The following is a 9,403-nucleotide window of genomic DNA, read 5'->3' as shown; positions in this document are numbered from 1 at the left end:
CCGCTAAAAGGTCGCCAATGATTCCGACTCTACCACTCCCACGGGCAGCGCATTCCATGCCCCCACCACTCTCTGGGTAAAGAACGCACCCCTGACATCTCCCCTATACCTTCCACCCTTCACCTTAAATGTATGTCCCCTTGATCCAATGATCAAACAATGTGAACTCTTCTATTCCGATGTCATTGATACCAATAAACTACAGCCTCCCCGCAAAATGGTTATTCTCCACTTTAAGAATATTCTGCTCCCTCTCTGAGACATCCTTATACAAAAATTACACATTCGAATAATAAACCTTACACTCATCAGGTCATCATAAAAGGATTACATGACACATTGAAGGTTTGGGGAGACCTTTTGAGAGAATGCGATGAATTCAAATGAGAATTTTTAAGCAGCAAATGGGATTGATCTGATACACAATACTCACACACACACAATGCAAATATCCAGGTCCTGATATACTGAGTAATTCAATCAGAGTTTGGCAGAACATTTACTGAGATTCCCATCTGAATGTCCACCTGTAATATCCTGTAATACAAGTTTATAAAATCTGTCACTCTCAGTTCAGGTTAGAAACTCACACCAACCCTCCTCGTGGCCCAGGATGACTGTACATATTACCCTTGAGGACAAAAGCAGTCAACTCAGGGGGAAATCTGTGGGTTTCTAGGAGATTCCAACTTGATTAGATTAGATTGCTCACAGTGTGGAAACAGGCCCTTCGGCCCGCCGACACCGACCCGCCGAAGCACAACCCACCCATACCCCTACATTTACCCCTTACCTAACACTACGGGCAATTTAGCAAGGCCAATTTACCTGACCTGCACATTTTTGGACTGTGGGAGGAAACCGGAGCACCCGGAGGAAACCCACGCAGACACAGGGAGAACGTGCAAACTCCACACAGTCAGTCGTCTGAGGCGGGAATTGAACCCGGGTCTCTGACGCTGTGAGGCAGCAGTGCTGACCACTGTGGCACCGTGCCGCCCACTTGAGATCTCATGTGACTGAACACAGCAGTTCTTTGACACATTGGAGAAAATGATCCAAGCGTCAGTGAGATATGGGCAACAAGAATTACTTTCTTTTCTTTCATTCCGTGCTGCCGCTCTGCCTCATCAATAAGACATGGGTGTGAAAGGCTAATGCCTAACGATGGGCAAGTTGTCTCCATCCTGATCAATGGGTAGGAAGATCCTTTCAATCACTCCAAAGCGTATCCCTAAAAAGATAGCAACTCTGTCTGCTTCCCACTACCCAGTGCTCCCAGTAAATGTTTGGAAGAATGGGAAGGGGGGTTATCTCCTAGAAAAGGCATAACTGTAAAGGTCTAAAAGGATTATGAAAAGAGAGAGATGCACAGGAGAAGGGGGCAACAAGTTGCCAGATGGGGTGTAACTTGGGAAAATGGGAAGTTGCTCATTTTGGAGGAGATAATAAAAGAACAAAGTACTATTTAAATGGTGGAAACTGTAGAAAGCTGCACCACAAAGGGACCAAGGGTAATTGTTCAGGAAACACAGAAAGCTACCACACAGTTACAACAGGGAACCAGGAAGGGGAATGGAATATTTTGTTTCAAAGGTGTTCAGGATTAGAGCTTGGAGTATATACCTGAGAGTAACGTGTGGAAGTGCTGGTGAGACCACCATATATGCAGTAATGAGAGGAGTTTTGGTCCCTTGAGATAAGGAAATGTGTCACTTTATTGGAGGCATTTCAGGGAAGATTCAATGAGATGATCCCTGGTTTGGAGGGATTATTTTTTAAATAAAGGCTGAAAAGGTTGAGACTCTACTCACTGGATTTTGGAGAAAGAGAGGTGATCTCATTGAGACAGATGGGATTCTTAAGGGGTTTGACAGGATAAATACTATAAGGATGTGTCTGAGGGTAAATACTGAGAGGGGAGTCTGAAACCAGATTTTGAGTCACGGAATCAAGGGGTCTGTTTTGGATTCATCAAGATAAGGTGACACAGACACGGGTAAGGGGTTTCAGCAGCAATGGAGCTGGGGTGAGGTGGAGAAAAGCAACGTTGAAGAGATTGGAATTCCTGGTGTTGTGATTGTGTGGATGTCTGATCAGAAGGTCACCTTGGGGTCAGATGTAACAGCAATATTGTGAAGAGTGTCGTTCTGCCTCAGAGAGTTCCCAGTGGGAGGGAGGGGCTCAGCAGAAAGGTAAAGGTAAGACAATGGGTTTAACCGTGACAATGTTTCATTGGAGGAAATTGCAGCTAATCGAGTAGTGGGAATGTGATAAGCAGTTTGATAACTGAGTAACAGTGGAGTAATGGAGAGGGATGATGGGGAGGGAGAGCTGGGCATCGTCAGTGTACATGTGAAACCTAACAGTGTTTTTGGACGATATCACCTCCTGGCACTATGTACGTGAGATAGAGGTGAGACCAAGGATAGATCGTTGAGGGACACCAAATGCAAAGAATTCAGAAAGGAAAGGGAGAGTCGAGATGGAGCAGGATTTTCCAACAACGGTGAGGTCAAATATTAGTTTTTCACAGAATGGGAGAGAAGGGCACAACCAAAAAAAGACCAATAGACAGAACAAGGAACAATATCTATGAATTGGCGAGGGGGGTGATGAGGCGGCAGCGGAGGAAAGAGAGTTGGAAAGTGAGTTTACCGAGATTAGGGTAAAGGGTCAAGGTGAGCTCTGATTAGGCTTGACAAGAGACTGTAGAAAGATGTAGGTTTAGGATAAAAACCAGGAACACCACGTGAGGCAGTTTGGCTCTGTGGGCTCGTGGGAGGGAGGGAAGGAGCAGATCGGATTATCTCAGTCTTCGTGACAGAGAAACTCCGTGTGCTCCTCACTTGTTGTTGGAGGGTCGGATGGAGGAGACAGGATGATGGACAGTGTTTTACAAAGAAACAAAACTAGGGTTAGTGATATTTAAAATGAGTGAACAAACCTGATGTAGCTTTTATCCAGATTATTAAAACAAACGACTGAAGTCCTGTTTCGAATCCCATCTTGGCAGATGGTGGAATCTGAATTCAAGAAAAAAAAACAATGTATTAAGAATCTCCTGATCTCCACGAAACTATTAACAATGGCAAAAAAAATCCTGCCAACCTGACAGCGGCACAGCCAGCTATTCACTGTATTAATCACTGCAAAGTCTCAACACAGGAATGAAACTGGATGGACCACTCGGCATCTAAGAAGGCACCATTTAATACAACCACAGATTCAGCCCTCTTAGTGGTGCAACGTCCTCCTCACTAACATATGGTTTTTGATGCCAAAATGTGCAGAGCTGTCTCACAGACTAGTCAAGGAACAGCCTGACATAGTCATACTCACGGAATCATCCCTTACAAACAATGAGCGGACACCACCATCACCATATCTAGATATCGAGAGTGTGGTGCTGGAAAAACACAACAGTCAGGCAGCATCCGAGGAGCAGGAGAATCGACATTTGGAGCCTAAGCCCTTCATCTGTCTGACCTGCTGTGCTTTTCCAGCACCAGACTCTTGACTCTGATATCTAGCATCTGCAGTCTTCACTTTCTCCTGAAATCTCTGGATATGTCCTGTCCCACCGGCAGGACAGACCAGGCAGAGGTGGTGGCACAGTGGTGTACAGACTGGGAGGATTTGCCCTGGGAGTACACAACATTGACTCCGGAGACCAGGAAGTCTCATGGCTCCTGCCGATTACCACGTACCGTCCTCCCTTGGCTGATGGATCAGTTCTCCTTCATGTTGAACAACATTTGGAGGAAGCACTCAGGCAATAAAATGGTGTCAAACGTACTCTGGGTACAGGATTTCAATGTCCACAATCGAGACTAGCTGTGCAACAGAATTACTGACTGAGCTGGCCAGGTCCTAAAGGACATGTCTGCTCAACTGAGTCTGCAGCGGGTGGTGAGGGAACCAACAAGAGTGTAAAACATACTTGATCTCATTGTTATGAATTGAGCAGCTGCAGATACATCTGTCCATGACAGTATCAGTACGTGCGACCATCACACATTCCTTTTGGAGACAAAGTCTTGCCTTAAAGTTGAGAAAAACCTCCATTGTGTTGAGTGACACTATCACCGTTCTAATGGGGACAGACTTCGAAGAGATGTAGGATCTCAAACTGGGTATCTCTGAGGCACTGTGGGACATCAACAGCAGCAGAACTGTACTCCAGCACAATCTGTAATCTCATGGGTTTGTAAATCCCGGTCTCACCCACCACAATGGACAGGAAAGGAGGGCATGCCATGAGCAGCACCAGGCAGACTTAAAAATGAAGTGCCAACCTGGTGAAGCTATCAAACAGAACTACTTGCATATCAAACAGCATCAGCAGCAAGCAACAGAGCTAAGTGATCCCACATCCAATGGATCAGATCGGAACTCTGCAGTTCTGCCACACCCAGTTGTGAACGGTGATGGACAATTAAACAACTCACTGGAGGAAGCATCACAGATATCCCCACCTTTACTGATGGAGGGGTCTCACACATCCATGCACCAGATAAGATGACAGCATTTGCAGCAATCTGCAGCGGAAGTGCAAAGTGGGATGATCCATCTCAGCCTTCTCTAGTGGTTTCTAACATCATAGATGTGAGTTTTAAGCCAGATCGATTCAGTTTGAATAACATCAAGAAATGGTTAAGTAGTGCAAAGGCTACGGGCCCTGCCAACATTCTGGCAATAATACTGATGGCTTGTGCTCCAGAACTCGCCACCCACCAAGCCAAGTACCGCTCCAGCACTGGCATCTACTGACAATGTGGAACATTGCCCAGGGATGTTCAACACAAAAACACAGGGCAATCCAACCCAGGCAATTTCCCTCTATCAGTCCACACTCGATCAGCTGTAAAGTGATGGAAGATGTCATTAACAGGGCTATCAAACAGCAGCTGCTCAGCAACAGCCAGCTGAGCGACACTCATTTTAGGCACCACCAGGGCCACTCAGCTCCCGATTGTGTTACCGCCCTGATTCACAACCTTACAACCAGCTGAATCCCAGAGGCGAGGTGAGGGTGACTGCCCAGTCCCACTACAAGACCACTAACTCTAGCTGATTCCACCCTTGTCTCAGCTCATATACACTCATCCATCTTGTGTTATCTCCAGACTTCATACTCCTGGCCAGTTTCCCACATTCAACCTCACTGTAATCTCAAGAAAAACCCTAAATCTCTGCTGCCCAAGTGCTCCCTCGTACCAAAACGTGTTGATCCATCAAAAGGCTCCTATTCATAATCAACAACATAGAGCCACAGCGATGTACAGCATGGAAACAGATCCTTCAATCCAACCTATCCATGCCGACCAGATACCCCAACCCAATCTAGTCTCACCTGCCAGCATCAGCCCCACATCCCTCAGTTTAAAACTCTCACCCTTGATTTAATTCCTGGTTGTGATCATCCCTAGCTCGCTGCATCTCACACCCTTTGAGACCTCGACAACTCATTCTGTTCAAGAGTCTTAATGACCTGCTAATTCATTACTTCACTTGCGTGGCTGCTTTTACAGTTGCCAAAGCAACAAGGTCTAAAATTCGCAGCTAAAACCTCACAGGTCTGCTTTCCCCTTTTAAGACATTCCTCAAAACTTGCTTATTTGGCAATGGCTTTGGTCAGTTAACCTAATATCACCCTTCTCTGGCCTTATGTCTAAAGTTCCCAATAATATTTTTGTGAAATTATAAGCAGGATAATGAAACTACAAACGGTTCTTGATTTGGACATTATCTTCAAATCATCACTGTTGCTGTAATGAATACTCTGTAATGTCTCTTACCCAACCACATTGTGGGAGCACCTTCACTACACAAACTGCAGCTGCACAAGAAAGTCCCCAGGCAACAGGGCTTTGGCATTAATCACTGGTTCTGTGGAAGGAGAAACACAGTTGATGTTTCAGGGAGTGCAAAACGGATTACAGGGAATGTAAATGGTGCAGAATTTGATAGTTAGAAATGGAAGGAAAATACACTTGCTTATTGGAAAAAAGAATTCTTGACTGTCAAAGATTTTCCAGAAAAAAATTAATAAGCAGCATTTGGTCTGGGGCTGGGCAGCAGTGAAAAATTAACTTACAAAAATGTCTGTAAAAGTAATAGTAAAATATACTAAACAGACCAATAATACACCCATTGTTCTAGATTAAGGAAGCTAGATATTGGCAAAGTGGTCATGAGGAAGCCCAGAGATGAAGCAGAACAGTGTAAGCTGTTATGATCCCACAGTCATAGAGATGTATAGCACTGACACAGACCCTTCGGTTTAACTCATCCTTGCCAAACAGGTATCCGAACCTAATCTATTCCCATTTGCCAGAACTTGGCCCATATCCCTGTAAATGCTTCCTAATCATATCATGTGTCTATTTAGATGCATTTAACATGTTTTAATTGTACTAGCCTCCACTAATTCCTCTGGCAGCTCTTTCCACCCACTGCATGAAAGAGTTGTCCTTTAGGCCCCTTTGAAACTTTATCCGTTCACCCTAAAGCAATGCCCACTACATCTGGACACCACCACTCCAGGGAAAACACCTTGTTCATTTACTCTATTCATGCCCCTCATGATTGTATAAACCTCCATAACATCACCACTCAGCCTATGGCACTCCAGGGAAAACAGCCCCGCCTTTTATACCTCACCCTACAGCTCAAATCCTCCAACCCGAACAACATCTATGTAAGTCTTTTTTGAAACCTTTAAAGTTTCACAGCACCCTTCTGATAGGAGGCAGGCCAGAACTGCACACAATATTCCAAAAGTGGCCTAACAAATGTCCTGTACAGCAACATGACCTCCCACATCCTATACTCAATGCTCTAACCAATAATGGAAAATATACTGAACACCTTCTTCATCATCCTATCTACCTACAACTTGACTTGCAAGGACTATAAATCTGCAATCCAAGGTCTCTTTGTTCCGCAAACATCTCCAGGGCCTTGCCATTCAGTGTATAAGTCCTGCCCTGATTTGCTTTTTCAAAACGCAGCACCTCATATTTATCTAAATTAAACACCATCTGATCAATATCTCATTGTAATCTGAGGTAACCTTCTTCATTATCCACAATACCTCCAATTTTGTATGACCTGCAAACTCATTTACAATACCAAATCATTTAAATGAATGACGAAACAAATCCAGAAATAAACATCCATTTCTCTGAGTTTGAATGTGCTCTCTGTAAATCCTGCCAATCTGTACCAGAGAAAGACTGCACCTTGCCCCCTACAAAGCTGCACCTTGCCCCCTACAAAGCTGGCGGCTCCGCACGTGTCCATTGAATTCTTGCCCCAAATAAAGATGGCGGCGCGCACTCATGCCTGCAGCCACACTGAGGCAATTCCCCGTTTACTGAAAACACGAGACTGGGACGTTCAAATTTGTGTTTTCCGCTGTGCACATTTTGTTTGTAAAACCTCTCCGCTCATACAGAAACTCTCTCACCTCCTGCGGTTCCACAGACAGCCTTGATGATTTTTGCGGGTACCTATTCTCTGCCTGGTTACTCGTTTGTCCTTAGTGTATTTGTACAATCACTGTGGATTCTCCTTAAACCTATTTCCGAAATCTATCTCATGTCCCCTTTTCACCCTCATGGTTTACCTCCTACTGGCCCTACACTCCTCTAGGGATTCACACAAACACAGCTCTCTGTACCTGCCATATCCCTCCTTCATTTTCTTGACCAGGTCCACAATTTCTTTCGTCAGGCAGCATTCTTTACACCTACCAGCCTTGGCCTTAACAGGAACATACTGTCTATGTACTCTCATCGTCGCAGGCCTATGGAGGCAATGGCAGATGAGGATATAGAAGCAATCATTCTCAGTGAAGAGGTAATGTTGGGAAAGATAACAGCCTAAAGGTAGATGGGTCTCCTGGCCCTGATGGAATGTATCCCAGGGAATAAAAGAGATGGAGGGAAGGGGGTGGTCGGGGGGTGTGTGTGAGAATAACAAATAGATCATGTGATAATTCACTAAAATTTGTTGGATTCTGGGATGGTTTTGACAGAATGGAAGCTCAAATGTGGTGCTACTATTTTACAAAATATTAGCTTAACTTCTGTTGTGGAGAAAATGCTTGAACCTCAAGGAAGTAGTGGTGAGATATCTGGGTAGAAACTGTCTCATTGAGCAGACAAAGCATGGATTCATGAAAGACATGTCACGTTTAATGCATTTACTGGAATTATTTGAGGACACGACGAGTGCGTTGGACAAGGGGGACTCGGTGGATGTGGTGTACCTGGATTTCCAGAAGGTATTCGATAAGTTGCCACACAAAAGGCTGCTGTATAAGGTAAAGATGCACAGCATTGTGGGTAATGTATTATCATTGATACTGGATTCGTTAACCAACAAAAAGTAAAGAACGGGGATAAATGTGAGTTTGGATTTGTGTTGGCACGAAACTGTTTACAACTTACACAAATGTTTTGGAGTTGAGGACCAAGTGTACGGTGTCAGAGTTCACATTTGATACGAAGATGAGGTAAAGCAATGTCTGCAGATGCCACTGTAAGTCTGCACAGGGATACAGATCAGTTACGCGAGTGGGTAAGGATCTGGCAGATGGAGTTCAATGTTGGGAAATGTGAGGCCATCCATTTTGGTCGAACTAACAGCAAACTGGATGATGAAATGGTGAAAATGTGCACCATGCTGCTGTACAGAGTGAGTTGGGTGTCTTTGTGCATGAATCACAGGAAGTTGGTTTGCAGGTGCAGCAGGTAATTAAGGCAGTGAAGGGAATATTGTCCTTCCTTGCTAGAGGGATGGTAATGCTGCAGCTGTACAGATTGCTGGGGAGGCCACACCTGGAGTACTGTGTACAGGTTTGGTCTCCTTACTTCAGGAAGGATTTATTGGCATTGGAGGGAGTACAGAGGAGGTTCACTAGTTTGAGTCAGGAGTTGAGAGGATTGGTGTATGTGGAGAAATTGAGAAAACTGGTTCTATAGTCATTGTAATTTAGAAGAATGGGAAGTTGGAGAGGAAAAAATAAAATTATGAAGGGAATAGATAAGACAGAAGCAGGGAGGCTATTTCCACTGGGGCGGGTCAATCTACAGAGCATTACCTCAAAATAAGGGGGTGCAGATTTAGGACTGAGTTCAGGAGACGCTTCTTCAGCTAAAGGGTTGTGAATCTGTGGAATTCCCTGCCGAGTGCAGCATTTGACGTTATCAAATTGAATGCCTTGAAGGCAAAAGGTAGATTTGTGAACAGGAAAAGAATTAAGGGTTATGGTGAGAGAGCAGGAAAGTGGAGCTGAGGCCATGAAAAGCTCAGCCCTGATCTTATTGAATGGTAGAGCACGCTTGAGGGGCCAGAAGAAAGTTCTTGCCTTGTGCCATCAAAATTGGCCTTT

This window comes from Chiloscyllium plagiosum, unplaced genomic scaffold (assembly GCF_037043375.1).
Source record: "Chiloscyllium plagiosum isolate Xiang-an unplaced genomic scaffold, Cpla_swu_hap1 HiC_scaffold_45, whole genome shotgun sequence".
Taxonomy (NCBI): domain Eukaryota; kingdom Metazoa; phylum Chordata; class Chondrichthyes; order Orectolobiformes; family Hemiscylliidae; genus Chiloscyllium; species Chiloscyllium plagiosum.
Note: the sequence above shows the minus strand (reverse complement) of the source record.